The sequence below is a fragment of the Sinocyclocheilus anshuiensis genome, unplaced genomic scaffold (genome assembly GCF_001515605.1).
Source record: "Sinocyclocheilus anshuiensis isolate Anshui unplaced genomic scaffold, SAMN03320099.WGS_v1.1 scaffold2901, whole genome shotgun sequence".
NCBI classification, from domain to species: Eukaryota; Metazoa; Chordata; class Actinopteri; order Cypriniformes; family Cyprinidae; genus Sinocyclocheilus; species Sinocyclocheilus anshuiensis.
The window spans coordinates 37,286-63,588 of record NW_015537927.1 but is presented as its reverse complement, the minus strand read 5'-3'; positions in this window follow the sequence as shown (position 1 = coordinate 63,588).

The window sequence follows — 26,303 nt, the reverse complement described above, 5'->3', positions numbered from 1 at the left end:
ATGAGCAGATTTTGCTGTTTGGTCTCAGGAACAGCAGGGGATTTGGAGGACTAACCAAGCTGCATGCTGTGTCAACACCAAACATTCTCTGCTGTCAGTGTAATCCCATTCACCATGGGAAAACAGCATGGCACTTCACCACAACAGAATGAGAGTGGGGCATGGCCAAAACGGGGCAACAGGATCTCAAATGAAATCATGAGTTGAGGGTTCCCTTTGTAACTTGATTTGAAATGGACTGATTTTAGTTCAATTTAAAAGGTACAAGTGAACTTAGGCACAACAATTATAATGTACAGCATGAAAAAAATTGATATTCATGCTGAGTTCTGCTAAAGATTACATTTAATAGTGATTAACCTCCTTTTATGCTTTTTCAACATAAATTATAAGGTGGCTCCCATTTTTATTAAAAAAGTATTATCTATAGATACTGAAAAACTGGAAAACTGGAAATTACCTGGTAGTGGTATTAACATTTTTTTACTTTAAAAATCATAGATAATACTACGGCTGCCCCCAACTAAAGATTTTTCTAGTCACGTTTATATTAATTTAATTACATATATACTTAAACAGCCTATTCTGTGCTCAAGCGCACACATAAAGCTTGCCGCAAAGCAACTGCAAAATAAATATCTATGTATATATCTATGAATGTGTTGGAAAAAACAGTAAGGAGATATTTTAATTGTTTATTAATAAACTAGTGTTTTCGGAGTCATCTCTGCAGTACAGTGATGCACCTTCAGAGAGAAATGCACCTTTCATACGGATTACATAACCAGAGAGTATTTGTTTGATTTGAATGGGTTTGTTTAAAAGTAGACATTTCAAGCTTTCTACAGACATATTTCTCACGGCTGTGAGGCAAGTAGTCTATACACTGAGTTTCGGTTCGTTTTTGTGAAGCGCTTTAGTTTAGCCCTAGTTAATACAGTATTTTACAGTAAATATACATATAATGCAATGTTGAACTATTTAAAAATTTTCATTATATACAGATTTTTTTATGTTTTTGAAAGATGTCTATTATGCTCACTAAGGCTGCATTTAATTGATCAAAATACAGTAAAATGGTAACATTGAGAAATATTATCACAATTTAAAACTCTTTTCTATATATATTTTAATATGTAATTTATTCCTGTGATGGCAAAGCTCAATTTTCATTACTCCAGTATTTGGTATCACATGACCCTTCAGAAATCATTCTAATATCCTGATTCACTACTCAAATAACATTTCTTATTATTATCAATATTAAAAAGTTGTGCTGCTTAACATTTTTGTTTAAACTGTGATGTGTGTGTGTGTGTGTATGTATATATATATATATTAGGATAACTTCAAAACATGCGAATAATTTTAACTTCAAATTTTATTAGAAATAGTTATTTTAATAATATAAAAGTCTTGACACTTTTGATAAAATTCCTTGCTGAATAAAATTTTTTTTTTTTTTTTTTTAAACCTTACAAATCCCAAAATTAAAATAAGTATCTATCTATATCTATCTATCTGTTCATCTCAAAATATCCCAAAAATGACTCCAAAAAAATCCTCCTCTCAAGACACCTAATCAGTGGATTTCACGTGTATCAATATGAGATTTTGATACATGCATATAAAACCGCAGCATCTGTTAGACAGAGATTTGGAAGAGAAGCTGGATGCTATAATTGATCTAGACTGAGATTTGACATAGCTGGAGGCTTGACTGGTAATACTGCACTGCGCCGTTTTCTCAGGCCACTGGAGGAGCAAAGAGATCAGAAGTCATGCTGGGATATAAGCACATCAAGCCTTAGAACAGAATCATTTGCCTCATCAGGCAGAAGCTCAACAGTGGGATCTCCTCGTAAACGGCCACATTTTGTTTAACCCCTACACCTCTATGTGTTTTGCTAAAGCTCTGGCTGTGTCTGAAGGCTGAAAAAAAACATTGTTATCATTTCCATCTTTGTATCTGGTGTTTCAAAATAATTAAAGGGGTCATATGATGCGATTTCAAGCTTTCCTTTCTCTTTGGAGTGTTACAAGCTGTTCGTGCATAGATAATATCCCCTTCAGATTAAGACTCGTCCACGCCCTCCTAAAACACCTCGTGCAAACACGCCTCCACATGTCTACGCCACAATGTGGGAAGATTTGCATAAGACTGCCCAAATGTTCACGCAAAGAAAGAAGGCGTAACTTTTATTCAGTACGTTTTCATATTTAAAGAATTTGCCACTGACGATTCAAACGCGAGTTTTGAGCAGTGTAGAGTAGCACTTGTTTGTCGTTTCTCCGATCACAAACGCAGACATGGTTTTATGTTTACGCAGCGCGATACGCAACGCAACACGTAAAAAGACAGTATAAGTCATTATAATCAGTAATTATGTCCCCACTGGATGCAACAAATGCCTCGTTTATAATGGGTTTTAATGTTTTTGTCTCGTCGCTCCGGGACACGGCATCACAGAATGGTAAGGGGCGTAACATTTCCGGCCAATCACAATGCACTGGATAGCTGGCCAATCAGTGTACACCTCGCTTTTCAGAACGATGAGCTTTGTAAAAATTGACGCGTTTCAGAAAGGTGGGGCATAGAGGAACAACAATAACGCACATTATATGGAAAATAATGTGTTTTTTGAACCTTAAACCGCATAAACACATTGCCTAACACCAAATACACAACATAATGTTCTTTTTAGCAACGTCATATGACCCCTTTAAAACATTAAACTTAATTTTGCTTAATTTCACAGAAAAGGACATTCTTAGCAGTTCAAATCAAAGCCTTTGATACAAGATGATAAATTAAGGGCTAAATGGGATTCACTGGGGTCCTTCAGACATCAATAAGGCTTCTATTTTTCCTATAATATGTTCATAAAATGTTTCTGCTTTGCAATTTCCCATTACCCTCAGGAAGTAAAGAACAAGACAACATAGGGTAGATATCCTGCTTTTTACAGGATCTCAGGAGGAGACTATTTGGGAGCGGTAGGTGGCAAAACGACCAGACATTTTTCCACAGTAAGGTCTCGTAAAAAAATCTCAGTGCTTATAGAAACATTTCTCCCCCTGGCCATGGGAGCAGAAGCATAGAGACGTCAAGAGGGATAACGCTCAACACAAATACTCTCAGAAAATCAGATGTAATCTTCAGGTCCAAATGCAAATATCAGACATGAACACTCTGAGAGGTTTTAAGACTCTCAAAATGTGTTCAGTCTCATTCGCCTGGATAAACACTGCACAGTCCATAACCTTAAAGACCCCAGGTGGAATACATAGAAATTTCAGAAATAAAGGCAGTCTGTGTGTGTATATATCAGAGGAATACGAGAGGTCAATCCGGTCATTTCTGCTCTGGGATGTAAAACCTGAGGTTAACTGGTCACTACGCAACACCCTCTACAAGAACAAGCGCTTCAGCTCACCAGCTGTGGGAATGGCAGTATGAAAGATTACATCACAATGATTTATGGCACATGAGGAGGAGTCAGAGAAACTATGGAACATGAGATCATTTGGAGGGCATCCAAGAAGAGGTCTCAATAGGAACACAAGTCAATTGGTTTCCACCACAGAAGATGATGGAACAGCAGTGGGACAACAAATTAATGTGCTGAAAAAGTTAAGAGAACATCTCAGGCTCACACATGCCATAATTCAGGGCTTTTTTTAAGGAAATGGCATCTGTAAATGGGAAATAAGGAAGAAGTAAATCATTGACTGGAAAGGTCTTGGACCATTGTCAAATTAATGCGTCAAGAGGGATAACGCTCAACACAAATACTCTCAGAAAATCAGATGTAATCTTCAGGTCCAAATGCAAATATCAGACATGAACACTCTGAGAGGTTTTAAGACTCTCAAAATGTGTTCAGTCTCATTCGCCTGGATAAACACTGCACAGTCCATAACCTTAAAGACCCCAGGTGGAATACATAGAAATTTCAGAAATAAAGGCAGTCTGTGTGTGTATATATCAGAGGAATACGAGAGGTCAATCCGGTCATTTCTGCTCTGGGATGTAAAACCTGAGGTTAACTGGTCACTACGCAACACCCTCTACAAGAACAAGCGCTTCAGCTCACCAGCTGTGGGAATGGCAGTATGAAAGATTACATCACAATGATTTATGGCACATGAGGAGGAGTCAGAGAAACTATGGAACATGAGATCATTTGGAGGGCATCCAAGAAGAGGTCTCAATAGGAACACAAGTCAATTGGTTTCCACCACAGAAGATGATGGAACAGCAGTGGGACAACAAATTAATGTGCTGAAAAAGTTAAGAGAACATCTCAGGCTCACACATACTATATCACAACACACATGCCATAATTCAGGGCTTTTTTTAAGGAAATGGCATCTGTAAATGGGAAATAAGGAAGAAGTAAATCATTGACTGGAAGGGTCTTGGACCATTGTCAAATTAATGAAACTTTATATGGATAAAACAGGTCAAAAAAGCTGAAACAGGATTCCAGAGTTGTTTCTTGAAACCAACAGGATATATTACATAGTCAGTTAATTCATATTTTTTGTCTGTATTTTAATTTGCAAAATAACACATGAATTTCATATTTAAGTTCATTTCTGCTGAAGCATAACTCTGGGGGGTTCGCTGCTGCAAATGTTTATTAAATGAAAGGTAAAACATGCCGTTTACAACTGATCTTGTAGGCTGATGCTTGTTCCATATGTCTTCAATTGCCTCTGAAAGCCTCTAGCCAATTCTCGAAATTCAGTTTCTGCTCTCCAAAACAAGCGTAAACAGGGTCACACAGATTATCCGACTCATTTTGTCTCAGTTCAGATCTCTTTTTGGACTGCATTCTGCTGACTGACACTTCTCATGGACATCAATGATTTGCTTGGTAGGAAAAAGGCAGAAAAGAACAATAAATCTTTCTATCCTATTCACCAAATTTCACACAATTATACAAGTTGTATAAAAACTATGATTAATGCAAATCTCAAACCTTTTGGGACGTGCAAGAAACACAAGGAAAATTAACGGTATCAAAAGTGGTGCATGCAACTCATTCTACACAGAATATTTCAAATAAAAAATATTCAAATGAAAAACTTGCCCTCTGCTGTAGCTTCCAAATATGGCCTGCCAGACACATCACAGCAGGATAGACTTTAAAATGAGGCTGACCAGGCGTAAAAGATGACAGGATTTTCATTTTTGGGTTAACTGTGCTTTTAAATGCTTCAAATCACATTTCATAAGGTATTTTAAAAGACACTGAATCTAATACTTAAAAGGCCAGGTGAGTTATTCAGGCACAATATTTAAGGGCTTATGGGACAGAACTGAAAAGGGTCTTTATCATTCTATCAACTTCAAACTATAAAATAAGCTTAGATCAGTGTGGTGTGACAAAGATATGAGTGAATAATGAGATATGAGTGAACCATTTCATGCATGCTCAGTATAGTGAAATCAATCAATCAGTCAATCAATAAATGAATACATTTAAATAAAATTTTGATGGCTGTGTTTGATCATTAGGGTCACACAAGGTTATCATAAGGTACTAATATGGAAAAGAACACTAGAAATAAAGCATGAGAATAAAAAAGTTTTTACACTGCATATTGTATGAATTTTATAAAAATGTTTTGGCATGCAATGAAAATAAAGTTGTTGGAATGAAAATAAATGGTTTTCAGTTTAAAAAAGTTCTCACAACTAAACAAGTTGACATTTCTTCGAGACTAATGATGGATGATGCACATTTTTCCACAAAAAAAATATGCATTTAGCATAAAGCAAACAGAAATCATTTACTTTCCCAATTATTAATTACAACTCAATTCCAAATGTTAGACAAACAATGAAGCCAGTGAGTTCCATTTCTATTGTTCTAGGTTAATGGAGTTTTATTGGACTATTTTAGGTCTGTGTATTGCTGAGGGTGCATCTCATATTCATGTTGGCAGGCAAAGAAGTGCAGCACTGAAATATCCTTTTTTTGGTTGATTTACACCATCTCAGATGCCATGGTCTCTCAGCACCCAAGAAAAACATTACAACTTGCCAATCATAAGATTATCCCGAAAGAGCAACCAGCTGGAGACTTGCCTCAACTACTGGGTCTGATGTTTTCAGTCTTATTGTCTCAAGCAGGTGGTTGTAATTAAGTCAGCGTAATGTGGCCACTAGCTGGCAAAAGAACATGTGACTAATTATTGGGACACAAGCCCAGGTTTATCATTTCCTGAAGCTCTCCTTCTTTGACCTGCATGAGGATTTAAGTTGCCATTCATAGCCCAAAAATGCAGCACCAAATCAGAATAAGCACCTTGTAACTAACCTTCAGTCTCGAACGATCCTGTTCTCTTCATCATCAAAAATGCAAGCTGGCACATTCAATTTATGTTAAAATAATCAGTAGCATGCAAATGATGTTCACACAAAGCATTTACTACCTTTGAAGGGTGCTCAGTCTTCTCCTCCGGCAGTTTCCAAATATGAGCAGAGATTAGAAAAGGAAGAGATTAGACTTTATGGTCTATTTCATCCATTCTCCAGCCTAATCAGTGGGGAATGATATCACTGCCCTAAATATTTCCTCAGCAGCTTGAATGGAGAAACGTGTAGTTTCCTCATTAATGACCACACAATGTGACAATACACCACCTTCATGTGATCACGTTATCTCATGATTAAAGAAGTCAGTTTTCTTCATGGCCCTGCAATGAACCGAGAAAGCTGACTGACAATCACTGTCTTGCAGAATGATGCCTGGGGCTTCACAATGCAGCCCTGAAAGCCACAAGATGACTTTAACTGTAGTGACCCAACAAATCTGTTGAAAGCCACATATGGGTAAAGAAGCCCAGCTGAAACATTTATAGCATCTCATAAAAAAATCACGAGTAAAACTAAAAAGTACAGAACATGTCAACTTAACACCAGGCATATAGTGGCATCTGATGTGGCAGACTTGTAGGAGGAAGTTGTCAAATACATTACGAGGAGACTGGGGAAATGTTCTGGAGAATCGGACATGAATTGTCCCTGACATGAACTGGCATACAAATGTTTTTGTCAGTTAAGTTGTGGTTTTGTCACTTTAATTGAAAGCATTGTGGTTAGTCTAGCTGACAGGAATGTTTATTTACACACAACCGGTCACATGTTTGGACACAATTCGTTTTTGTTTTGATTTTTGGCCTGCTTTTGGCTGTTTGTCCTACGCACCTATCAATCACCTGCAGGTGTGTGAGGGTAATTGTTGATTGAACATAATATAAATTACAAATATAATAGAAAACTGAAATTATACCTAAAGGAAATGTTCTGGATATGTTTGGCCAGATTGTGAAGGAAAAGCATCCAACAAGTCTCCAGCATGCATGTGAACCCCTTCAGTACAAATCATCCCAGTCTGCACTTCATGGAGTTAGTTAAGAAGAGAATGTCCAGAGTATATAGAGCTGGAATCTTGTTTAACATTGTTTTGGTCAATAATTGGTCAAATTGCACTACCATTTAAGGGTTTGGGGCCTTTATTTTAGTTTATTTTATTCAGTAAAGATCTATTACATTTGTCAAAATCGACAGAAGTCATGCATAACGTTACAAAAGATTTCTATTCAAATAAATGCTGTTCTTTTGGGCTTTTTAGTCATCAAAGAATATTACATTTTAAAATATATTAAAATAGAAAACTGCCTTGTGTCTTTCTGTTTACTGTCTTTGAACTGTAGTGTAGTTTTGACTATCATTCTAAAATGTGGAAAATAGTCATAAGAAATAATGACTTTGTGTAAAAACATTTGATTCATAATGTGTACTTGCATATAAAATGTACTTAGCAGTTCACATTGTGTGTCTGCATTACTCTTTTTTTCATTAAACTTGTATTGTTAGCTGTTTTTACACCAGCCTAATGTATTGTGAAATTAAACACAAAATGAATAAAAACATGAATAAATTCTAATGCAGAAACATTTCGCTTCTGCAGAAGCATATTATGCATAATGCATAAAAGTGCATAATGGAGATAAAATCTAGGGGAAAACAACACATAACCCATTTATGTCCAAATGGTTCATACTGTAATACTCATCATGTTTGTATTGAAAGGACAGCTTATCTCAGCATATTGAGAGAAAAAAAACTGCTCGATTTTAGTGCTTAGCCCAAAGTATCATGCAAGTTTTGCTATTAAACCACCATCTCCATATACAGTCACATTTCAGAGAAACATTGTACCTGTAAGCTTCATTCAGCTTCAGCTATATAAATTGCAGGTCATCAGTACAATGACCAGAATTCAAGCCATGATCCTAAACAGAACAGTTTTTTAAATTAATATTGTATCATAGAGCAAAGACCTTAAACACACAAACCTCATGGACTTGAGCCAGCGGTGCTCATTTCACTCTGCTGTGAGTGTGTGTTTGTGTGAATGCATGCTAATGTCCTTGTATGTGTGGGTGGTATTCAAAGACAGAACAACGTGTTTCTTGATCATCTCAAAACAGCACAAAACAGTAGTGAACATCTTAACGCCACTGAACGCAGAAAGAGACTAAAACCTACCAAACGCTTTTCACAAAGGAATGTCAGTCTGTAAAGTAATGGCTTTTGAGTTTGCTACGTGCACTTGAATGCACAGGAGCGACCGCAGAACTGTTACCAAAACCAAGAACCCAGAGGAGGGGGAAACAGAGGTGGGGAGTACAGGGGAAAAGGCTGGGGAATAAACTTCTACTGGAATGAATAAGAAGAAAAGAGAAAGATCAGAAGCACACAAATATGCCTGAGTCAGGAGTAGTGAGGAGTTTAACTGTGTCAAAGGGAGAAACAGACCTTTCCAATAGACAGTGTGAGCCCAGAGAGAAACAACTGTCTGTGTTCAGGCTGTACAAATGTCATAATGAGAGCAACTAGATCAACAGAGCTCTTTTACTCAATAGCTGAGGATACACAAGGATAACTGTGTGTGCCGCTATCATAAACAGCCCATGTATTTGAGAATGGTTCTTATTTTACTAAAACCTTAAATTTACCGAAAACCTTAAATATCAACAAAATGCAGTGTTATTATGACTAAAAAATGTTATAATTCTAACGTAAAAAGAATGTGGGATACTACACGAAAAAATATGAAGTGTAAGTTCCCTTACCATATACAGTGAGAAATGGTATTACATTTAACAGGACCATACATGTAATTTTACTGTAACATACTGTTAAATGGTTTTGAATTACCATATTCCATATACCATAATTTATAGTAAAATCTACTTTATACATGTACTTTTGCAGTATAATGCTGATAAAATCGTGATGTCATGAATATTCGTGTGTATTTTTACGTGGTGTGAACTTACATTTACTTATGTTTGCATAGACAATAAAACGTACAGTATTGATGTATTAACAGCATCTAAACGTACAATATTGATGTGACAACAACTAAAATGTAAATTATTTACGTATGAACAACTTTACAGACTTAAAAATGAATCCTTATGAATATTGAAATTGTGGTTATATTGTATTCAGTTGTCATATTAATGACATTATGTTTTCATTAATTATTTATTTGTAATGCAGTTTACTCATTTACTTAATATTCTGGAAAGACTACATTTTAAAACTTTAAAATGAATAACATTTCTGTAATCGTTTAACCATTACTTATCATGTAATATTTATTTAGTTTGTCGTGGGACACAAAAGGCATTGTCCTAGTCATTCTCAGTCAGCCTTCATGGAATGGATCAGGATAATATTTTCAACAATTAACAACTTAAATTGTGCTCTGTGTCTAACACAAAATGATTGTATTCTGCCAGAGAGAACTGTGACTGCAACACATCATTATTTGGATTACTTTATTTGGTACCACTTTTGACATAAAAAATAAATAAATAATAATAAATAAATTATTGTCAATCAAATCAATGAAAACGTACAAAAATGTACATTTTGTACCTGTAAATGTTACATACTAATACCTATAAACAATGAGATCAGGCTGGTTTTCAGCAGTCAGTACCAATACTAGTAAAAATTTTAGGATTCTCTTTACCAATTTTGGCACATAAGCTATATATAATCTATACAATATATAGACCTAGGCACCAAAATGGCATCCCATAATCGCTTTTTTTATTTTTCACCATTTTTCTGGAAATGAGCTGTGAGTTTTTATAATAAATTTAACCTGTTTAAATGGACACACCAGCAACATAAGGCTCCTTCCATATAAAACCTACACTTCAAAAAGTGGAGTGTGGAGAAATCTAGTATGTAAATAATACATCTAAAATCTGCATTTCATTGTGGGTAAAGATTAAATAATGACTGTGAGACCCTCAGCTGTAGGACCCAGCTTGTTATATGCATACTTTCACCTCATTTTATCCCTGGCACACTAATATTGAAGGAAATTGCCTGAATAATAGATAAGCATTACGCATAACACAAACAAGCAGTCTGTTTCCTCTTGATAAAGAGGTCCTGTTATTTACCAGGGTCAATGGACATCCCTGTCTTGAATGAACTTTGGAGCCCTCAGCTGTATCCTCTAAAGTTTCTCAAAGCCTTCTAGAACAAAAGCATCTTTGCCAGCACTGGCATAAAAAAAAAAGATCTATGCATTCATAATTGAAGTTCTACAGCGGCAGGTCATACTTGACAAGCCTCTTAAAGGGGTCCTATTATGCTCTTTTACAAAGTCTTGATTTTGTTTTGGGGGTGTACTAGAACAGGCTCTCATACTAGGTTGTTCGAAAAACACATTATTTTTCACATATTTTACATTATTAAAACACCTCTCTCCCCAGTCTGGCATGAACGGCTCGAATAGTTCCTGTATCAAATGAAGGCCCGCCTTCTGAAACACGAAATGTGCTGTGATTGGTTAGCTGGGCCAGTGTGTGTTGTGATTGGCAGCACTCGGCGCCTGCTCGGGAAATGTCATGCCCCTTACCATAGCCACCTGCGAGCTTCAGTGTAAATATTGCGTCAAAATCAACTCAATTTGAGCGCGATTTAAACCCGGATGATTGTAACCACTCTAAGTTTGTCTGCCTTGGGAAAGCTAGCGTGTCTCCGACATAGTGATAACACTCGTTGTCTTCTCTAGTGCAGCTCAACCAGGTCTCGTCCCATTCGTCGGTATTTGTGATACCACAAATCCCGGAAAATATGCGTTGTAGTACAAACGAGTCTTTCATTGTACTTTTTGAAAAGTGATTTCTGTTAAATAAAATATCTCCTTTTGAAGTGGACTTTGAGCTTTGTAACTTTGCAGATCTTTTTTATGCTCAAACAGCAAAATTACAGACTAACTAAAGTTGAAAAAGTGAAAAAGCATAATAGGACCCCTTTAATTTTTTGAAGATTCTAGGACCAAAGAACACATATTCTTAATGGTAATTAATCTACACAGCTCCTTTGCAAATTTCATATGTCTCAGAGGCAAAGAGGCCCCAAAACCCATTACCGGGTGAAGCGCCCCATGTCACAAGCATTAGATGAGAGTCCTCCAGCAAATGGGGGGGAAAGCAATTTTCTTTTCAAGGCAATAGATACTCTATCTCATTCCAGATCCTCTGCAGACTACAAACTGCCAGATCGTGTAGCTCTGATGCCTGAAACTTGGAAGAAAGTGATGACTTGACCTCCTTTTCTCCCAGGGCCTTCGCTCTGCTGTCAATAATGGCATTTCACTGGAGGCTGGATAAGAGCTCAGGGTGGAATGAATCACCTGCACCGATTAAAGATCTGGGAACTGCAGTGTAGATCAAACCAGCCCTGACGACCAGTTCATTTGCTGCCATGTCAACTGATATTAATATTACAGCCTGTAGACAGGCCTCTTGCTCTCAACTGGGACTTCCCGCCACAAAAGCCCCTTTCGCACCGGAGGAACCTTTTCATAGTTCCTAGAACTATTGGCGGAAGTACCCGGATGCTTGTGCGTTCACACTGCAGGAACTAGGAACGATTTTAGTTCTAGGAACTCCTTTTACGGGAACTAAATTAGCTCTTACTTCAGAGTAGGGTCTAAACCCACGCTATAGGAACTACCAGTGACGTAAGTGTACGTCGCATGTGGGAAAACGCCGGCATCCGCCATTTTTAAAAAGCCAGATAAACACACAACAGTTTATTATTCACGGAGCAGGTTACAGTAGGCTACAAGATGGAAAACAGCGACCATATGTAGAAATGCAAGTTGCCGTAGTAGATTTCCTCTCTTAGTCCTCTGATTTGCTCTTTCTATCGCATAACTTCTACGTCTACATTCTATCTCCATTATCACAAAACCCAGTATATACATCAAAAACACAGCTCCGATCACGGTGTCCTCCATCCTTTTGTTGTTTACGTTGCTGAATGCTGTGCTTAAATGACGTTGCTGTCCGCTGGCTTACGTCACTTCTGAGTTCCTGTTGGCGGTGCGAATGCAACCAGGAAAACGGCCCGGGGGAACCTAAAGTTCCCGGGGTACTACCTGACCGGCTAGTTCCTATAACTTAGTTCCTAGAACTATGCGGTGCGAAAGGGGCTAAAGAACCAAAGATTAATTTCCAGTAGCTCAATGCTTTAGTGACTGAACGATTCCGTGTCTGCTCAAGCAGAACAACACAGACTCTCTCTTCCATAATCATTCCACATCAGTCCACCGCTTTAGTTATTACTAGGTTAGTTTGATACACTTCAAAACAATAAATCAGTTAATTTTCATGTCTGTAAACAGAATTTTCATTTCAATCACATTGATCTGGGGACAGAGCTTTTCCATTGGACAACGCTTACAGATTAGACCAAGCACTATTATTTCTAGGCCTCTGATGTCCACATTTTAAGGGTTTTTCCACCCAATCTCATGGGAAAACATATCTATTTTATAAGGTGGTGATTTCATACATTTCACACAGGATGTGAATCATACAAAAAAATTTAATTTTTGGGGAAAAAAGGTCCACCTTTAGCCCATCCTTAAAGGGGTCATATGACGTTGCTAAAAAGAACATTATATTGTGTATTTGATGTAATGCAATGTGTTTATGCGGTTTAAGGTTAAAAAAAACACATTATTTTCCACATAATGTACATTATTGTTGCTCCTCTATGCTCCGCCTTTCTGAAACTTGTCGATTTTTACAAAGCTCATCATTCTGAAAAGCGAGGTGTACGCTGATTGGCCAGCTATCCAGTGCGTTGTGATTGGCTGAATACCACAAGCTTGTGACGGAAATGTTACGCCCCTTACCATACTGTGATGAAGAAGCGCCAGACTGTCGTTGCAAAGTTGGAACTGCCCCACTTTATAGAACAGCCTGAGCACAGACCCATTGTAGGCTACTCTGCAGGTTCAGGAAACAGTCCTCCATAAAATGTGTCAAACAGCGTCACACACTGCGGGCTAGAGTGTGGAACGGCCGGCGGACTTGAGAACGGCGCGGCCGGCGGATTCAACGAAGGAGCTTGCGGCAACCACATGTGATGACCCCGGGCTGGAGTTCTCTTCGTCCACGGTGAAAGCCGATCCGGCAATCCACAGCGCGAAGTTGATGTATTTCCTCAGCGACCAGCACAGATCAGCTCTAGGCATGACGAAGCGGGTATCGTCCTCTTTTGGAAATCCAAACTATGTAGTTTTCGCTTTCACAACGAAACACACAGCATCTCCACAACATGGCGGCAGTGGCAACAACAATACTACAGCGAGAATAAAAGTTACGCCTTCTTTCTTTGCGTGAACATTTGGGCGGCGTTATGCAAATCTTCCCACACAGTGACGTATACATGTGGGGGCGTGTTTAAACTAGGCGTTTTAGGAGGGCGTGGACCAGTCTTAACTTTTATAAAGAATATCTCTTTGGATTTGAGACTTTAGTCTTTGCAACTTTATGTATCTTCTTTATGCACCAAGAGCTTGTAACACTCCAAAGAGAAAGGAAAAATTGAAATCGCATCATATGACCCCTTTTAAACATAACCGCAAAATAAGCAGATTGAATGAAAACGTACAAATTAGATTTATACAAATTAGCCCAATTCACCAAAACATTATATAGTTACAAACTGCCATGATATTGTGTTGGTTCTTCTCGCATATCCTGCAATAGCATAAATGAATGTTAAGGTCAAGGCTCTAGTCTTATCTCTGAGCCCGTGTTGAGTTGTGTGAGTGAAGTCTTTGAGTGCTTTTGACATCAGCATTTAGCTAAACTACAAAGCCACCCAAGGCCGGCATTAATGAATCCCTCAGAGCCAATATCTTCACGCACAAGTGCCTGACTAATTGAAAACTGGTCTGAGTCTGCACTGACAAGTGCAGCAAACCTTTATGTCAGACTACAAAAATAAGGTCCAGAAATAGGTGGACAAATTCACCAAAACCCTCTAATGGATATAGAGTTACAGCACACATGAAGTTAGACAGTTGGACTGTAAGGTTTAAGGCCTGTTTACTTCCAAATCTTTCAATAACCACTTGAGAATGTATGGCAAGGCTTTGTTTGAAATAACACCCTATGTCTCAAAGAGATACATCACAAATTCCTCAGTTTCAAGAAGAAAGGTTTTCAAGTTCTTCTCAATAACACCTGATTAGATAGGATTTGATTGCATGGCATAGGCTATCTGGTTACAGTAGAGTATACCACCATATTTGATGTAGTTTGACAGACTGTGAAGATCATGTAGATTGGAAAAAACAATCTTCTGAAGGCATAGTAGGCTACAATTAAAGATTAGTAAATTTCAGAAATATTGTACAGGATACATTAACCTAACCCGGCACTGTTTGTGTTGCTTCTGGAATATGGCCAAAGATAATATTCATACATGGTTTTAGTTTTCAGGAAAAAAAACATAATTCATGTCTATTGGTGCACCATTGTTTCAAAGCCTGAAGAATTTCACTCTTTGTTAACAGGAATGTCAAGGGTTAAATGATGATGATAGATAGATAGATAGATAGATAGATAGATAGATAGATAGATAGATAGATAGATAGATAGATAGATAGATAGATAGATAGATAGATAGATAGATAGATAGATAGATAGATAGATAGATAGATAGATAGATAGATAGATAGATAGATAGAATCATTTTTTTCTCTTTCACACACTGAAAACATGAACGGCGGTCTGAAAAGATGCGCGGTTTGATTGATGTAAACTGGCACTGAACTCACGCCCGTCGGCAGGACTGCCTCCATCTGCTGACCTGTGCGTCTGGGGGGACAGACTACGGTTATGACAGGACCTCCTGGACAACACACGGACAACTCCTGCTGTCACACACACCCCGTGGGAAAACCGCCAGCTTGATGCCTCCTCATCCCATCCAGACTTTCCCCGGGTTTTACTCAACTAATTAGATTGAACAGAAACCGTCGAATGTTGACACGCGCCGTCATCGGTGAAATACGAGCGAGTGTAACGTAAGGAAATTGTTTGTTTGGGGGGTGAGAGAAGCGCGATGTTAGCTGAATACATAAACGACTGTTTTTAATTCCGAGTGTTTTCTACCTTCAAGCTTCTTAAAACAGTTGTTAGGCTTCGCTCAAATTAAAGTTACGCGTAAAATGCCTCGCATCTCAACAAGGAATCGCTGTGATTTATCGCTACTGTCAAAACAATACGCGTTTTTGAGTGTTTATCTGTTTAGTTCTACCCTGCATAAGTGATAACCACATATGGCAGAGTTTCAAAATTAAACACAATGTTTTTCTAGCTGATTTGAATTAAATGAATAGATAAAGAGATCTGCAGCCATCATAAGTTTGCATTCACGTAAACACCAGCGGAGTTTAGTTTACTGAGAATCTCACCTCAAAAGCCAAACAACACGCGTTGTTCTTCGCTGTCCTGAGTTCCAGAGATGAAACGAGGTGAAGTGTGATGGTATACGTCTGCGTGAACGAATGCCGACTGAAAAAAACTGGCGGACCTGTAGATCTGCTCCGAATCCAGAAAAACACAACGAGCTTCAAGCGTCAGCTAATAAATTCCAGAGACCCCCAAACTAACTGCTGCCCTAATCTCGCGTCCCTCTTGCGCGCTGCTGGTAACGCAGACCAGACCCTTTCTACAGTTCAGTCTGGAGGGAGGGACACTATCTGCTACAACGTAAACGCCCAGTTTATTTCTTTCACTCTGTTCGCGTTCTGCTGCTGGTAATCAATAGATGCTATTAGAAATGATATATTAGCGGTGGTGGTACATGTATTCAGGGAATCTCTCCGACTCCTCCCAGAACACCAATTTAGCGCTTTGCTCTTTTAACTCGTGGGTGGAGATTTAATGGTCAAATTGTTTTCACTTCCCTGGCCCCCCTCAACACCACCACAGATGGCAGTCAGATAAGAAAAGTATCACGATCCCTTTGTCTACATGCCCACAAAGGTCGTGACACTGACATTCCCTGTGGCATACATGATATCCCACCACAATTCACATCTAGACCACAACCTCAGTCATAACTTAACCCTCTACAGCACACATGCATTAAGGAAAGCCTCAAAGGGGTAGATGAAGTATAAAGTCTATTTTGATGCCCAGTTGTACATTGTTATTGGGGGAAGCTGTTTTAAATGTTATAATTTGTTGACCAAAACCATTATTTTTTTCTATTTAATTAATTGCTTTTGGTAATTGTTGTACTGTTTAAAATGTGCTAGTTTCATGTTCCAGTGTCACAAAAGGTCAATGTGTGTTAAATTACCTGTATATTTTTCATGTGCACTTGAAAATAAAGGTTTCCATTCCACAAAAGTTTCTTTATAATGGAAATTGCAATGCAACATAAGTAGCAAACATTTTTCTTCTTCTTCTGTATTGTGTTGTAGCCTACATCTGAGGGTAATGGATTATCGAGAGAGAGAAAAAGTAGGGCAGGACTTGGTTCTTTATGGGGTGAATACTTCCATTTCATGCCGACTTTAAAGGCCTGTTCACACCAAGGATGTTAACTGTTGATAACGATGGTGGAGTTGTAATTACCATTCTAATTCTATGAGTATGGGATATCCCCATCCACAGTTATAATGTTAATAACACAGAGAACCGATATTGTTGGAATCACTTTCAGAACGATTTTTTTTCCAGCTGATGAACAACATAAGTCCTGGGCCAGTGGCGTCAGGACTTTTTGGCCGAGGACCTCCTAGACTTAAGTACGGTCCAAAGATCCGGCTTAGCCTTGGAGGCCCCCAAGAGCCCGTCACGCTGAAGGGCGTTCCCCTAGCGTTTTCGACGCAGCTCGAGTTCCTGAAGAGGAACATTGACATCCAATCAGCAGGCTATCCTCCAAACTTTAAAGTGCTGAAGCATTTGAAAAGGCAGATGACAAAACTGCAGCAAGCTTATAATAAACAGAATTATATTCTGCATTGCTGTGTATGCTAATATACTTATCATTATAATTATCTTTATAGTTCATTCTTGGTGTGAATGGGCCTTGAAAGGTTCTTTGGGGAACCCAAAATGGGTCTTCAATGGCATTGCTGCAAAACCCCCCTTTTGGAACCTTTATTTTTAATAAACTGACTATAAAAACCTACCCTGAGAAATATTAACTTGCATAAAAAATAGTGGCAACTAGCCCTGGCCTCCACTATATGTCAATCATTGCAACAGTGAGTTGGTACACACAGAATTTCTTCAAAGAGATTGCATTTCTTAAAGTCTGTTGTTTAACTATATTGGACGTGTGACAGTCCATCTCTGAGACATCTGTGAGTGTGAAGAGATGCCTCTTTGTGTGTGTGCATGTGTCGTCTGCATGTTATTGAAATGTCAGCTCTCTGGTCTTGGTGTCATGATTTGAGCAGCTCGAGTAGGGAGGGGGTCTAGCATGGCTGGTGGGGGTGGGCAGTAAGGGTACTTCAGGGTCGTTTGTGCTTTCTTAAGAAAACACACTCCACCACACAGCAGTCCTTAAAAATGATGACAGAATCTTCATGCTATTCAAAACCTGTATTACTTGAGGAACACAAAAGGTTTATTTTTGAATAATATCCTGGTCACTCTTTTCAGAAACACTCTTAAAAATAAAGGTTCCAAAAGGGGGGTTTTGCATGTGATTTTTGGGTTCCCTAAAGAACCTTTCAGCGAACAGTTTTTAAAAGGAATATTTTTTGTCCTTAGTGTGAATTTTATTCACTATAAAGAACCTTTTGTGCAATGGAGAGGTTGCATGTTCTTCATGGAACCACCAAATCCAATAAAGAACCTTTATTTTTAAGAGAGAAGTAAATCAGGACTGGGGCTGTCTAGCTCCAAAATTAGGGGGGGAAAAACACCATAAATTGAAGTGGTCCGTATGACTCATATGTCTTCTGACATATTCAATAGTGACTCCGAGAGGAAACGAAACAGAAAATAGATCATTATACACTGAAAATCTTGATATCTGCAGTATAGTTCTTGGATCGTTCTTGAGAGTTCATGAGAGAAGAACGAATAGAATCTTTGAGTTCGATATTTTCAGTGAGTCAGTTGATCCAGTTCACAAACCAGACTGAAAGATTTGTTCACAATCATATAAGTGTCTGAAAGCTCCAACTAGTACATAATTAAACATTTCTCCTTTTGTTTTGAACAGAAAGTCAATAGAGGTCAAAGTGAACAAACTAAGAGCAGAATCCGTATGCACTTGAAGCTGTTCATTGCATTTTATGCAAAATTATTATACACAGCTAAAAGATCCCATCTGTCGCCACCCCATGACATTGTACGCTAACAAAAAACAATGTCCAACATGCTCATGACATGACAGGAAACTAGACCCCCTGCCTAGCACACCCCCATACTCCATACTCTCTACTCACTCCAGGCAGCCTCATTCTGTCAGGGGCTATCACAGAGTACAAGGACAAGCGCCATGCATGCGTCATGCTTTGTTGTCCCAAACTGCCAAAATTGGATTTACAGTACAAATAGAGATTTTTTACACAACAACAAAATGTTTGCAAAGTGTTTATGAATATTTTCTTAAGGCATCTTTTCAAAGAGCTGTCATGTCCTCTTCAGCTGGCAGTTCTACCAATGAAAGACAGAACATTTGTATGTATTTGTATGAGTCAATTTAAAAGTATGAGTCAACTTAAAACCTTTTTTTATTTTCCTACTGCATGCTATTGGACTTATTGTAAACTCTTCATTGGTCCATTTTATTCCAAATAAAAGAAATTCAAGTTATTTAATCAAAATTTAAATATTCGCTCTTCCTCGGAAAGGAAGCAACAGTGAGCAAGTTCCTCTTGCAATTCTTTTTCTTTTAATTCTTGCATTTTGAAGAAGGAAGAAAGTTGGAGAGGTTGCAGTTCTATGGAATTTTATTCCTGAATGCTTCCAAAGCATTTGAGGAAACATGAGGTTCATTGGCATTTTTGTGCATAAAAATAGTTTAGTGAAATAGAGATTTTTTACACAACAACAAAATGTTTGCAAAGTGTTTATGAATATTTTCTTAAGGCATCTTTTCAAAGAGCTGTCATGTCCTCTTCAGCTGGCAGTTCTACCAATGAAAGACAGAACATTTGTATGTATTTGTATGAGTCAATTTAAAAGTATGAGTCAACTTAAAACCTTTTTTTATTTTCCTACTGCATGCTATTGGACTTATTGTAAACTCTTCATTGGTCCATTTTATTCCAAATAAAAGAAATTCAAGTTATTTAATCAAAATTTAAATATTCGCTCTTCCTCGGAAAGGAAGCAACAGTGAGCAAGTTCCTCTTGCAATTCTTTTTCTTTTAATTCTTGCATTTTGAAGAAGGAAGAAAGTTGGAGAGGTTGCAGTTGTATGGAATTTTATTCCTGAATGCTTCCAAAGCATTTGAGGAAACATGAGGTTCATTGGCATTTCTGTGCATAAAAATAGTTTAGTGAAAACTATACATAGATACATCAATATTTCTGTTTATTTATCTTATACACTTTTTGAAATCAATTCCTGATGGATAAAATTAAGTCCCACCTTAATTTTTTTTTCTTGCAAATACTTCACATTATGGAAGTAAAATGCAAGCAGCATTCCATTTCTGTAAGTGAGCGTATCACTAGAATTGGTTTCTAGAGTGTTAATTTTTTTATGGGGAACAAAGTATACTAAAAGACGGCAAGAGGGAAAATGGATCAGTCTGCAAATATGTGTGCAAAACATGTGCAAAAAACTGCTCCGGGTGTGTGTTCACGGTGGTGATTTTTGGGTTCCCTAAAGAACCTTTCAGCGAACAGTTTTTAAAAGGAATATTTTTTGTCCTTAGTGTGAATTTTATTCACTATAAAGAACCTTTTGTGCAATGGAGAGGTTGCATGTTCTTCATGGAACCACCAAATCCAATAAAGAACCTTTATTTTTAAGAGAGAAGTAAATCAGGACTGGGGCTGTCAAGCTCCAAAATTAGGGGGGGAAAAACACCATAAATTGAAGTGGTCCGTATGACTCATATGTCTTCTGACATATTCAATAGTGACTCCGAGAGGAAACGAAACAGAAAATAGATCATTATACACTGAAAATCTTGATATCTGCAGTATAGTTCTTGGATCGTTCTTGAGAGTTCATGAGAGAAGAACGAATAGAATCTTTGAGTTCGATATTTTCAGTGAGTCAGTTGATCCAGTTCACAAACCAGACTGAAAGATTTGTTCACAATCATATAAGTGTCTGAAAGCTCCAACTAGTACATAATTAAACATTTCTCCTTTTGTTTTGAACAGAAAGTCAATAGAGGTCAAAGTGAACAAACTAAGAGCAGAATCCGTATGCACTTGAAGCTGTTCATTGCATTTTATGCAAAATTATTATACACAGCTAAAAGATCCCATCTGTCGCCACCCCATGACATTGTACGCTAACAAAAAACAATGTCCAACATGCTCATGACATGACAGGAAACTAGACCCCCTGCCTAGCACACCCCCATACTCCATACTCTCTACTCACTCCAGGCAGCCTCATTCTGTCAGGGGCTATCACAGAGTACAAGGACAAGCGCCATGCATGCGTCATGCTTTGTTGTCCCAAACTGCCAAAATTGGATTTACAGTACAAATAGAGATTTTTTACACAACAACAAAATGTTTGCAAAGTGTTTATGAATATTTTCTTAAGGCATCTTTTCAAAGAGCTGTCATGTCCTCTTCAGCTGGCAGTTCTACCAATGAAAGACAGAACATTTGTATGTATTTGTATGAGTCAATTTAAAAGTATGAGTCAACTTAAAACCTTTTTTTATTTTCCTACTGCATGCTATTGGACTTATTGTAAACTCTTCATTGGTCCATTTTATTCCAAATAAAAGAAATTCAAGTTATTTAATCAAAATTTAAATATTCGCTCTTCCTCGGAAAGGAAGCAACAGTGAGCAAGTTCCTCTTGCAATTCTTTTTCTTTTAATTCTTGCATTTTGAAGAAGGAAGAAAGTTGGAGAGGTTGCAGTTCTATGGAATTTTATTCCTGAATGCTTCCAAAGCATTTGAGGAAACATGAGGTTCATTGGCATTTCTGTGCATAAAAATAGTTTAGTGAAAACTATACATAGATACATCAATATTTCTGTTTATTTATCTTATACACTTTTTGAAATCAATTCCTGATGGATAAAATTAAGTCCCACCTTAATTTTTTTTTCTTGCAAATACTTCACATTATGGAAGTAAAATGCAAGCAGCATTCCATTTCTGTAAGTGAGCGTATCACTAGAATTGGTTTCTAGAGTGTTAATTTTTTTATGGGGAACAAAGTATACTAAAAGACGGCAAGAGGGAAAATGGATCAGTCTGCAAATATGTGTGCAAAACATGTGCAAAAAACTGCTCCGGGTGTGTGTTCACGGTGTGTGTGTGTGTGTTCACTGCTGTGTGTGTGCACTTTGGATGGGTAAATGCAGAGCACTAATTCCGCGTATGGGTCACCATACTTGGCCACATGTCACGTCACGTCACGTCACATCACGTCACGTAAAGAAATATACAAGGAACAGCTAACAGACATCAAACATACAGATTTTCTGTTGCTTCAACATGATTATTATGAGACAATCTAAATTGTGCCTCTTACAGAATACCACTAATACTCTCAAATGGCTGTATCCTACACTGCTTATTAGGAGAGCTAGTTTTGCCCATCTGATTGAGATGGATGTGCCCACTGTTGATGACTGCTGCTTGAAGAGCCCTAGAAATAACTACTCTTTTGGAGCTGAGTACTTATGTTTACCTGTTACTTAGCAACCGTGTTCAGAACAGCAGGGGTGATAAAACTGGTTTTGGAAAGAATCCGATTTTTATTATTATTATTATAATTATTAATAAAAAGTATGTATTTTCTATATGATATATTGGATATTATTTGGTCACAGGCATATGTGTGTATATATGAAACAGATTTGAAGTATTGCTGCTTGGAAAATAAAGCTGCTGGTCTAGGAGAAGTTTCTTTGTGCCAGTTCCAAACTTTAATTAATAGTGAGAAGGGAAAATCTGACTCCATACCAGCAGCTTGAGAAAATCTATACATTTGTGAAATGAGTATACATTTTTATTTTTATTTTTTACTAAATTTTATAGAAAAACAGTGTCATTTGTTGAGTAAAATATATTCATGTAATAATGATAACATTAAAAACTATTTCATCCAAAATATTTATATTTATATTTAAATGACTGTATATCAATCCACATCTACATTTAAATCAATTTAATATACAAATTTAAAACTTGCACTAAGATGACTTGGCTAAATTCAAATCCACATCTTGAACGTATAACGCTATCCACTTTATCAAATGGTTGTGAATACAGTCAGTGCTCAACATATAGTACAGCAAGTCCCAGTTTGAGATAAATTTCCGACCCTGCTCCTCTCTCCTATTGCTTACAGTCCTATCAAAAAAAAAAAAAAAAAAAAACCCACATCAGGTGAAACCTGCAACTTGACCTTCTGTATGGAATGCATGACTCCATATGGCAGAAAATCTATTTGAATAGAAACAAATCTCTACAGAGGAGGAACACCTACATTTCCTAGGCTAACTTTACCCTGCTGTTGCTTCATCCTTCATTTGTGAATCACCAACCAGTGATTCATCAGCTTATTAGCACTGATGGATAAGATTGATTTGACAATAAAGCTTCTAACACGTCTCATGCTATTAATTTCATCTGTTCTCACTGTCTACCAACCCACTATTTGGGTGAGTAATGGCAGTTTGAGACAAAGTGGGATTGAATGAGCCAGGCTGCATATCAGTTGGATGCAGACCGGAGCCTGCGGACACATCATAATTGACTGCGCTGGGATCTGAGAGTCCCATAGGGAACAGACAGCAGAATACCCACAGGACAATAGACTTCAGCATACTGGAATTTATGACTTATAACTACTGCCTGCTAACAGTTTGTACCATGATGAACAGATTTTCAACACAGCGAGTACAGTATCTTTTAAGCATCAAGAAGAATAAAGAGATAAGTATTGAATTGCCTTTTTGATATAATTTTTTTTTTGTAGTAAATAGGGGAAGAAGAAGTTGCAGATTAATTGCAGTTCTCAAAGGGATAGTTCAGCCAAAAATGAAAATTCTGTCATCTTTTTCTGGAACACAAATATATATTGTGAAGATCATTTAATCCTTGTATTATATTAAAAAACGTACGATAGTTATGGTTGGGATCAAACTGATCCTAATTGGATTCAATATTAATGACAATTCACCAAAAATCACAATATGGGATTAAAATTTTATTTAACACTTTTTTTAAACATTAGATTTTTCATAAACGGTGAATTTTGTAAACAGTATTTTAACAAATTTATTTATTTATTTATTTAATTCTAACATTTTAAACTGAAGTAGTGTGAAATTAAGTTCTTGAAATTCAAACAGCAGTAGTCCCGGTGAACTGAACTTGCATGAACTAATAAAAATGTAAACCTTTAAACCAGTGTAAGTTCCTTTGGATCAGCATTTGCCAAATACATAAATGTAAATACCCTCAGAGGGGAACTGAGAAACTTACATAACAAAATGCATCAAAAATGTTTTTATTTCAGGTCTGTGCACCTTCTTTTACCGTAGAAACATACAGGTCAGATTGACCCATAATCAACATCATAATCAACACTTTGCAGGCAAGTTCATGACCCTAAATGAGAAGATTTTACAAAATTTCAATTCATAGGGTAACCATATATCCCACAACTCAAAAACCAAAATGGGTCAAACTGACCTGCAACATAATATAATGAAAAGTCATATTATGAGTCCATATAATGAAAGTCAACACTGGACCCCGCTGACTATTGTACTGACAAAAAGACATTGAGACATTTATGAATATATCTTTATTTGTCAACTTTAGGATGCATTAGCAGCTCACAAGACAGGAAAAGTTTCTTAGGCAGAGCAAATCATGATTCAAAGCATGCCAATTCCTCTTGAAAAACAATTCAATGCTCCATACTACAATTTGTGCTCTTGAATTGGCTACAATACACCTCTGTGAGCAGATACCTTATCTCAGCACTTTCGGGAACTTGCCTTTAGCTCATCAACTGAATTCTCACACTTTGCAGTCAGTTGCTGACAAAGGCACTTTTAGATAGACAAGTGATAGACATGCACATCATTCTGGCTGGGGACAGACAATGATGACAGTTACAGAGACATGATGGGTGCAGGACAGTGAGGGACAATGTGATGGGGACCTGAATAAGAAAAGCATCTCATTTAACAATGTTACCACCCCTCCCCCCTTTTCGGGTGTCTGCATTGTGCTTCACCCTCTGTGACAGGCCAAGCGTGCCAGAAAGCCTCCGTATACTTCCAGTGTTCAGTTCACAAGGGCTGCCTGGATGGTGATAGGAGAAAAGTAGGGCACGACGAGCTTGGCACATCCCCTTCTTAAGGGCAAGTCCACTGATTCACTGCAAGGCAACTATCATTTATTTCTGTCAGAGCGAATTCATTTTTGCTTGCATTGCATTTCTGTTTTTAATCCATTCGTCATAGATTTCAAGTTCAATTAAATTAACTTTCCAGACTTTCATGTGTGGTTTACTGCTCAGTGTTGCCAGATGTAATGAGAATAGGAGCAATTTGTTAATTTTAACTCTGATTTGCACTCTGTAATTTGCATTTATGGCTACTCAATATAAAAAAAAGTACCAGTTATGTTTTGTACTTTTCTTTTCTGACCTGGAATTTAACATTTTTATAATGTCACCTTTTTAGGTAGCAAGAAGACTGTATTTCTTTTCATTTTTGTATTGTGTGTCTGTTTATCACACAAACTATGGCTTCAGAAGACTTAAAATATAAAATGAATTGATTTATTTTTTTAATTAAAGTTTAAGTTTTTGCTTTACACACAACGAAACACACGGCGGGCTTGAGTGAGTGGAGGCCGGTGGCCTAGAGTGAGGAACAGCCGGCGGGCTAGAGGGAGGAATGGCCGGCGGATTCGATGAAGGAGTCAAGAGCTTGTAACACTCCAAAGAGAAAGGAAAAATTGAAATCGCATCATATGACCCCGTTAATAAAGCTGCAGTGTGCTGTCTCATCACTTTTACTGTAAATACTTAAGCAGAACACTTTAATGTGTCTTTATTTTAGGAGCAAATTTTGAGGATGTTAACTTGCTATTTAATGCTTGGATACTAGCACTTCCTTAGCAACAACATCGCCGACGGCTACATCTGGCAGAGGTGTGCACAGTTGGCTACAGCTGTCAGTGGAGGAGCGTTATCTCACTTTTCATTACTGCTAACAGTCAATTTAACTCTGCACTCCTGAGCTCATCAGGAATGAACTACCTGTCTGTGCCTTCAGTCAATCAAGCATAAGGAAAATACATACTGCCATAGGGCCAAAAAATATGTGGACACATCATTTTAATTGAGGGGGTTTCCTGTTTAAGATACACCTTTTACTAAGCGATAAAGAGAATCAAGCATACAGTCATACAATCTCATTAGTCTAACATTTTCAGTAGAATGAGTTGTACCAAAGAGTCATAGGATGATTTATAGGGTCTGGTGTGAACTAAGTCCTGAATCCCACTCAACACCTTGGGCATTGAGAATTGAAAGCCTGCATTGGTGCTTTTACCTCATTAATGCTTTTGTGGTTGAATGGGAACAAATCCCTACAGCCAGATATCTACTGGAAAACCTTCCCAGAGCATAAGCTGCTATTTTGCAGAGAACAAATTCTGCGTTAATGTTCATGGTTTATTAACATTACAGAGGTCATATGATGCGATTTCAAGTTTTCCTTTCTCTTTGG